This window comes from Chiloscyllium plagiosum, chromosome 16 (genome assembly GCF_004010195.1).
Source record: "Chiloscyllium plagiosum isolate BGI_BamShark_2017 chromosome 16, ASM401019v2, whole genome shotgun sequence".
Classification (NCBI taxonomy): Eukaryota; Metazoa; Chordata; class Chondrichthyes; order Orectolobiformes; family Hemiscylliidae; genus Chiloscyllium; species Chiloscyllium plagiosum.
In genome coordinates this window covers 64,003,264-64,012,278 of record NC_057725.1, presented here as the reverse complement: position 1 = coordinate 64,012,278, position 9,015 = coordinate 64,003,264, and the positions used below count along the sequence as shown (strand labels likewise).

General features: G+C 40.9%; 1 long non-coding RNA gene across 1 annotated transcript in view; it reads left to right on the top strand.

Moving 5' to 3' along the window:
- The window catches only part of LOC122557977, a 28,086-nt gene extending 25,385 nt beyond the window's left edge, over window positions 1-2,701 (top strand). Inside the window, exon 2 of the long non-coding RNA XR_006313992.1 lies at window positions 2,644-2,701. This is a non-coding gene — a long non-coding RNA (uncharacterized LOC122557977). The remainder of the gene's footprint in view (window positions 1-2,643) is intronic.
- Window positions 2,702-9,015: the final 6,314 nt, after the last annotated feature.

Genomic DNA, 9,015 nt, shown 5'->3' with positions numbered 1-9,015 from the left:
CTCGAACATTATTTTGGTCTTTTTTTTTGTCGGAGATCTTGCCAGTGGAATTATCTCAGTTTGGGGCGGGGACCTGAAAGCTACATTTGCCAACCACAGACATCCTTTATAAATCTTGCAAATAGCATGCTATGTGGCTCTGACCTTAGCAAAACATCCAAAGTCATCCTTTTGAACCTGTCTGCAGCCAGTAACATGATTGGCTGCATTGTCCTCTTCAAAAGCCTCTCTCTGTTGTTGTCCAGCTGGCTCCATTTTGCTGTACTCACTCATTACCAAGGAATGACATTAAATGCTTTTCCTTCCTGCCTTTCTATCCATACCTCCGATATCTTTGAGCGTCTATCTTAGCTCCCTCATATCTCTCAACAACATGCTACTTCTTGTATCATGGACCAGATCAAACTCTTTCAGATATATTCAGAAGATAATCTAGACCCTAACTATTTCTAACTTTAAATATAAGTGTAAGGCGTTGTGTTTCAGGGGCAATTTGATTGGTCAAAATACCAGGTTTGAAACACAACACATTTTATTCGTAAAATATAAACAAAATAAAAGAAAGAGTTGACTTAACTGTTACTCTATTCAAATGCATAACAAAATAATAGATATATTAACTTCTACAAATTAACTGTTCCAATATAGTAATATCCCATAAATACACACTTGAGAAAGGCAAACTCAGTAAAATTGATTGTCTTACATGCAATTCTAGCAGCAGAAAAAGAATCCCAGCTTTTAGCTATAATAGCGAGAAGAAGAAAAAGACCCCAGCGACTGCTACCGAAGGCTAAAACTAAAAATCTTGGTTCTAGGGGAGCTTGACCGCACCCTTTCAGGCTGCTTCTATTGTTCCAACTTGTTTCTCCACCTTCTCAACAGGGGCCTCCATAATGTGATAGCTGTTATAGGATGAATAGAATTTACATTCAATCAAACTGTTAAGGAAACTGCAGCTGTTCTCTCAACTGCCTCCTCCAATTTTTTTTTAAGATTAGATTCCCTACAGTGTGGAAACAGGCCCTTTGGCCCAACCAGTCCACACCAATGAGTAATCCACCTGGACCCATTTCCCTCTGACTAATGCGCCTAACACTATGCAGGGAGGTGGGGTGTGGTCACAAATCTATTTCAATTCTAGAAACAGTACCTCAATTTTTTTGCAGAGGGACAAGTGGTTCACTGTATTAATTCAACCCTGCTGTCAATTGGTCACACAAGACTAATTTCATAATGATCCCTTTCCTTGTAAATAGATTTTCTCAATTCAAGTTAGCTAGGCTTCTTTCTATTAAAGAAAGTGTGGATTTATTAGCTGCTAAACATAATGAAAAGCAAAACACAGATTAGAAATGTGAATTGAGTGAAAGAAAGAAGTTGAATAAAGATATGTGTATCTGGGTTCTGTGAAGAGAAGGCTGTTAAGTTGGATGACAATGGTCATGCTGACGTAAGTCATAAAATACTTCATTTTAAGTTTCTTGGCTCTGAAAGTTAGCTGAAAGGCTGATTTCCTTATTGGCAGTGACTTCATAGGCTTGCCTGACTTCCAGCATTAAGTGAGCAAGAGTCTTTCCTTACCTACAGTAGAAAGGTGCCTACTGACAGTCCCCAAGCTGGAGCCTTCACAGAACACTAGGCCACAACAAGACATCAGCCCATTAACAAGGAAAGACCAAAGGTTGCAAGTGGTTCTTAATCCATTTTTTTTGTATATTCTTGGGGCTAAAAGGGTAAAAAAACAATGTCTGCCCATCTCTTCCCTCGCCTATGTGAAGGTGATCCTTACTTCATTGAAGGCTCATAGCCTCTCTCATCTTTCCCACAATAACCATTAATCCTTCCAGCTGGAGCCTTCTCTTTGAATCAGCGTTCACTTTGCCGCATTTTAAATATTATTAAATGCAGCTTCTCCAAAAGGGAGACAGGTCACCTTTAAAGACAGAAAACTGACTGTGCACCATCGAATCGATCTTGCAGAGGTCAGAGGCTGTGAACTGAATTACAGGCACTTGACCGCATCCCATAAGGACAGTAATGAGGAGACAGCACAGAGCTCACATGTAGCCTACATTTGACTCAGCCTGGTGTGGCCAGGTCTAAAGATCCTAACTCTGACATCTAGAACAGAAGGCAGACCCACATTTCAGCTCACTGGGTGTTAGGAGTTAAGAGATGTTGACTGCATACCTTATTTTCGGGCATTTTCAGCTCATCCCATAGAAACATAAGAGAAGGACCAAGGCATTCAGTTCCTTGAGGTGCTGGAATTAAATCTGAGATATTTTGCTGGTATTGAATTGTGGTTTTCGATTACTTCAATCATGTCAAATAGACGTGCTGTAAGTTGGGAGATGAATCTGATTCCCTGCCAATAACCCAACAGATTGCACTTCATAACACAATTGGCCACACAGTTTCCTCAGCTGAACTTCAACCCCACATTGGCTAACATCATTGACCAAAATTGCATTATTCATCCTGGTCAATATGTAGCTCTAGAAAGAATATGTCTACCTTGCAGCCTAATCCAAATAAAGTATCCATCTACTTGTTGCAGTTCAGCTCTTGAGAAATGTGGAGGTGCCTTTTCAAAGTAAAGAGAGTAAGAAACTAAGCTGCTTTTGTTCTCGATTGCAGTTCAATCCATATCCGAGTGCCACCATGGGAAGTCTATCAGATTGCACATTGTAAAAAGTAAGTGCATTTTTTTCGTTATTGACAGAAATGTTTTTTTATTCTTTACTTGCCTTTCATTCATCATAAGATTTTGATATTTCTCATCAAGAGCCAAAACCTCATGTAATTCAATTGAATCAAGATGTCAAAACTCGCACAAAGGAACATCAGACTGCTGTACTTAAGGGGGGAACTGCAATCAATATCTTATTCAGGTTGCTGGGCAACTCAGAATGCATGCAAACAGCCTGTATAAATATCCTTATTGTGCAATTTGCAGCACAGTATGTCACCAGTCTGGAAAAGCTGGGAAGCAGAGTAGCTCCCCATGCGATGGAATAAAAATGGGGGATAGAAACGGTTCCTTGGAGCTCAAAGCACTTAGCCATACTGCTGCCTTAACAGAGGCCCTGAAGTACATTTGCTGAGTGGTTATACTGTGTAGGAAGGCTGTGTGTTATCTGCTGTGAGGAAGAGTTAGCTGAGAGAACTGTGAAAAAGTCCCTAAACTGAGTAATGCTTGTGTGGGGAGCTATTGATCAGAGATTGGGGGCCTAATTTCCAGGACATTTGTATGACCTCTTTAAGGATAGCAGATGCTGACATTCCAAGCCCATTTCTGGCAGATCATTTTTTTTGTGGATGGGGGAAGGGTGCAGGATATGAAGGGAGGCTGGAAATGCAAATGAAATAGAACCGTTTGAAATGCGACTGAGTTTTGCTTCAATTAGGGTCCTAGCCAATAGTGTGGGAGTCATAAATTTACAGAGGACACATAAATGTTTGTGAAAGGTGAATAAGGCTAATGAAGTCTTGTTTTCTGAGTTGTTTACATTCTCTACTCTTTAAAAATGAAAAATGGAAAATTCTCAGCTTTCAGTTTGGGTTACAGAGCAGGTTCTTGCTTCTGAAGTGTATTGACTTACAGGCCATCTGGTATAGCTTTAAAAAAACTAACAACCCTCGGTTCTTGCAGTTTCTATTGACTACAATGTTGACATTTCCAGAAGGTTGTGAATAAATGCTTGGCTGAAATTCAAAACTTCTAAAATCCATTTATGGCAACAAAGAGTGTAGAGTTCATATTTTGCTTGAGAGTTTTAAGAGGCTTTTAAACGATAAGCTGTCTTGGTTTAGAAGTCTGTTCTTGCAAAAAATTGATCACGTAATGAAAATTTGACATTTTCAATATGTTTTGAAAATGAGAGGTTTTTTTCTCAGTAGACTGTGCATGAGTTATTCTAGATTTGTTAGATTTGTTTTTCAATTCTACATGTCTCTTTATGTCTGTCCTTTCTGAAAGCTATGGAGGTGACAGCGAAACATTGAGTGCATAAAGGGATGAAGGATATGCTGGGGCATTTGGGATAGTGACAGAATGAATACTGATGGCTACAAGGTCATATTCCATTTATAAAGTCATAATAAAACCTTGAAGAACCAAGGTAGTTTTTTTTTAACCATCGCATCTCCACACCCACCCCCTCAACAGCCATTTCTAGAGGTGGAGGACCTGACTCACTCATGACCTGACCCTTGGAGTGAAAACCATGGATGAAGAACAGGGGAGTGAGATTTTTGGATAAATAGTTCACTTCTGGTGGGCAAACTGCAATTAGGTGGAGTGCCATTGGGATCAGGACTGGAGCCTCGACTAATTAGGTTCTATATCAATGACTTGGATGTAGAGAATGGCTGATGATATAGATAGATCTGAAAGCAAACTGTGAGGAAGACACAAAGTGTGTTCCAAGGGATGTAGATAGTCAAAACCTTGGCAGGCATTGTATAATGCAGAAAGTCTGAAAGGACTGCTGGATTGCAAAGACAGACTGTCCTAATGGGGCCACCTTACACCTCACACTTCCATCTCACTTGATACCACAACGAACATGGATGCATTAAAGCTGATCTCTTCATCAAAGCCACTGTTATAGATTATAAATAGCTGAGGACCCAGTACTATTCTGGGCAGTACTACATTATTGATAAGGTAAAAACAATGACTGCAGATGCTGGAAACCAGATTCTGGATCAGTGGTGCTGGAAGAGCACAGCAATTCAGGCAGCATCCGAGGACAGGCAAAATCGACGTTTCGGGCAAAAGCCCTTCCTGATGAAGGGCTTTTGCCCGAAACGTCGATTTTGCCTGTCCTCGGATGCTGCCTGAATTGCTGTGCTCTTCCAGCACCACTGATCCAGTACATTATTGATAGTCTGTTCATCTGAAAATAGCTCATTTAATCCTGTTGCTTGTTCCTTTTGCTGTTCTCCTCCGTCCAGATTAGTGCATTATTCCCTGGACCCATGAAACCTTATCTTGTGTGATCACTTGTTATATGGAAGTAAATCAAATCCTCCATTTACAGGTCCTTCTTTAGCTAAGCACCTCAACAAATGCTCAAAAATCTTAGAGATTTGTCAGTCATGATCTCCATGTCATAAATCATATTTTCTGCCTAACCATATTATGATTTCTAAATCTTCGATTATTATTTCTTTATTTGTTGATTCAGCTATGTACCAGACAAACTGATATTGGATTCAATGACATAAGTTTGCATCACATATCGACAGGGTGCTTAAGAAGGCATTTAGTACAAAACATTGGGTCCTTTAAATTGTTCAATATCATTGTTCTTTCCAATATTAGTTTAGTTGCCTTTCTGTGCTCAGAGCCTTGAGTATAGAAGCTGGGCTGTCATCTTGAGGTTGTACAGAGTAATTCTGTGTCCTGTTCTGGTCACCCTATTACAGGAAAGGTATTAATGCACTGGAGAGGGTGCAGAAGAGAATTAGCAGGATGTTACCAGGAATGGAGGGCTTGAAGTATAGTGGGAGGCTGGAGAGGCTGGGACCTTCTCCGTGGAGTGTGGGAGGTTAGGGACCTTTTTGAGGTTTATAAAACCATGGGGGGTATCGTTAAGGTGAATAGCAGGTATCTTTTCCAAGGGTGGGGGATTTCAAAGCTAAAGAGTATATTTTTAAGGGGACACAGCAAGTGGTTTGTGTGTAGAACGAACTTCCAGTAGTGGATGCAGCTACAATCACAATGTTTAAAAAAGTTCCGATAGGTTTAGATTTAGATTACTTACAGCGTGGAAACAGGCCCTTCGGCCCAACAAGTCCACATCGAGTCTCTGAAGAGCAACCCATTCCCCTACACCTAACATTATGGGTAATTTAGCATGGCCAATTCACCTAACCTGCACATTGTGGGAGGAAACCGGAGCACCCAGAGGAAACCTGCGCAGACACGGGGAGAACGTGCAAACTCCACACAGACAGCTGCCCGAGACAGGAATTGAACCCGGGTATCTGGCACTGTGAGGCAACACTGTGCCACCGTGCCGCCCCATAGTTTGTGAATAAGAAATGTTTGGAGGGGTATGGGCTAAATGCAGGCAGGTGGGACTAGTTTAGTTTGGGATTATGGTCAGCACGGACTTGTTGGACCAAGGTACAAAACATTGGGTCCTTTAAATTGTTCAATTTCATTGTTCTTTCCAATATTAGTTTAGTTCCCTTTCTGTGCTGTGAAAATGTTTACAAATTCTCAGTCAACAATCTGCTTATTTATTTATTTATTATAATCAGTCTAGCATCTAGCAACGGGCCCACATTTCTCCTTATCACTCCCTTTATCTTCATATATTTATAAGAATCTTTCACTGTTGGCCTTGATTTACCTGACAACCTCTATCACATCCTCTTTTTTTCTGCTCATTATCTTTTCTTCGATTCCCAATTGCTTTTAAAGCTCTCAGGCTGTTAGAGTTCCACTTTGGCTCACTTCAGTTTCTGCTGCTTCATGGCAAGTGAAACCTTCGCCAATTTGGGATAGGCACTTCTTTTGTACTAAACCCAATTCTGTTTGGATTATGAGAAGCTGTCAACTATTTTGCTGTTCTATTGACTTAGCTGTTGTGTACTTTGGCTTCAGTTATTCTTGGGATTTTTTTTCATCCCTAACCCCCTTTCGATTCTGAACTGAAAGCCAATCTCAGTTCGTATCTTGTGTGTACATAACCACATTTACTGCAATCATCTTGACATGGCACAAAACTCAGAGTAGTAAAATATCAAGATGCACTAAAATCAATGATGACACATAAAGAAATGTGGATATCGACCTGTAAAGAGCCTTTTTCCTCTGTCTTGACCCAACTTCTGCAAATTCATCAGGTCGTGGGGTGTGTGACCCATCCGATTTGAATGAAAGGTAAGTTGGAGCTCACGAGAAAACTAAATGGGACAGATGGTCCATTCTGTCTAGTAGCTGTAACTCTAACTCTAACCCGAATCCTAATGCTAACCTGAACCCTAAACATAACCCTATACAGAACCCTAAACCGAGCCCGACCCTATACTAAGTCCCAATCCCAACCCCAACCCTAACATTAACACTTAAACAAACCCTAATCCTAACTAACCCCACTCCTAACCTTAAACCTAACGCTAACCCTAATTCTAATCCCAATCTTGACCCTAATCATAAGGCTTACCCTAACCCTTGCCCTAACCCTTACCCTAGCTGTTACCCAAACCCTAACTCTATTTAACCCTGACCCGAACCCGAACTCTAAACCTTACCCTTACTCGCACTAACCCTAACCCTAGTCTAACATTAACCCTATCTCTAACCATAACCCTAAACCTATCTTATCCTAACCATTTCCCTAACACACCCAAGGCCTAATCTTGACCCTAACTCTAACCCTAACCATGACCTTAGCTCTAACACTTATCTTAACCCTCATCTTATCTAACCCAAATACGAAACCTAGCCCTAACCCTTACCGTTACTCAAACTAACCCGAAATCTTACCCTAACTTTTCCTATCCTTGACCCTAAATCTAACCTTAATCTTAACTAATCCTAGCCCTAATTCTATCACGAACCCTAATCCTATCAATTACCCGTACCCTAACCCTTACCCTAACATAACCCTATCTAAGTCAAACCCTTACCCTAACTCTAACCCAAACCCTTACACTATCTACTCCTAACCCTTACCCTATCTAACCTTAACCCTGACCATATCTAACCCAAACCCTTACCCTAACCCTAATCCTTACCCTATCTAACCCTAAACCGTACCCTATCTAACCGTAACCCTTACACTAACCCTAACTTTAACCCTGACCCTATCTAACCCAAACTCTTACCCAAACCCTTACCCTAACCCTAACCCTAACCCTGACCCTATCTTGCCCTAACCCTAACCCTAGCCCTGACCCTATCTAACCCTAACCCTTACCCTCACCCTATTGCAGATGGACCTTTTGTTTCTGGGCATTTATATTCTTTTGCAGTTAGAAGATGGGAGGAATTGCAAGAAACTAAAAGTCTCCCTTCTCTGCAAAATTGGGGATTCTATAAATCCATGACTTGTATCCTAAACTGTTCCAGTATTTATCACAATGCCATATGATGCTGATGGAACATCAACACCATGTGAAATTTTGGCGTGCTATGCACTCAGGCACCTCCAGTGCTAAAGCCTGGTCAGGGCATGTTAAGAAGAAATTGTTGAGGAAATGTATTCCTGAATTAGCACTTTGGAAGTTGTGATGGGTGTATAGGATGTGGCATATGGAAAATGGAATGAATGTGGGAACTGACTGGATTGGATGATGTTGCATCATGAGACAATTGAAATTCTCCTATTCAATAGATAGATTTTAGATGTAGGAAGCTCTAGACACCTAAGGATGGGAAAACTATAGGGTTCTAACTAGGGGGAAAGGAGTGTCTATGATGAAATGAAATTTTGTGCTGCTGTTAGTCGCTCCTCCTGAAACCCACAATGTGGAGTATGTCACAAATGCCAGACCATTTCTGAGCTGACAGACAGAATGCTGCTCTGTCACGGCTGCTGTTTATCAAAGGAGACATTAAACTGATGTCTCAAAGGTGATTATAAAATATTCCATAACAGACGAACAGCAGGGCATTTTCACTGGTATTCTGGCCCAACATTTCTCTCTCAGACAACAGGACTCCAACAGATTATCTGATCCTTTGTCTCGTTGCTGTTTGTGGAACATAGTCACGCAAAAATCGGGTGTTACTGTTGCCCGTGTTACAGCTGCAACCGTATTTCAAACATGATCAAGTGACACACTTTGCAATGTCCTGAGGTGCTGTAAAAATGCAAGTTATTTCTTCACTTAATGATGTGTTTGAAGTGTTACCTGGAGGCCCACACTGCATTCATTTCAGAGTGAGTGTGGGAAATTTCAAGTCTCCTCTTGGCCTAATACCTTGTTTATCCTCTGTCTGCTGACTTTGCAAATCCTGTCGGAATTTTCTGAGACAAATAAAGTTAT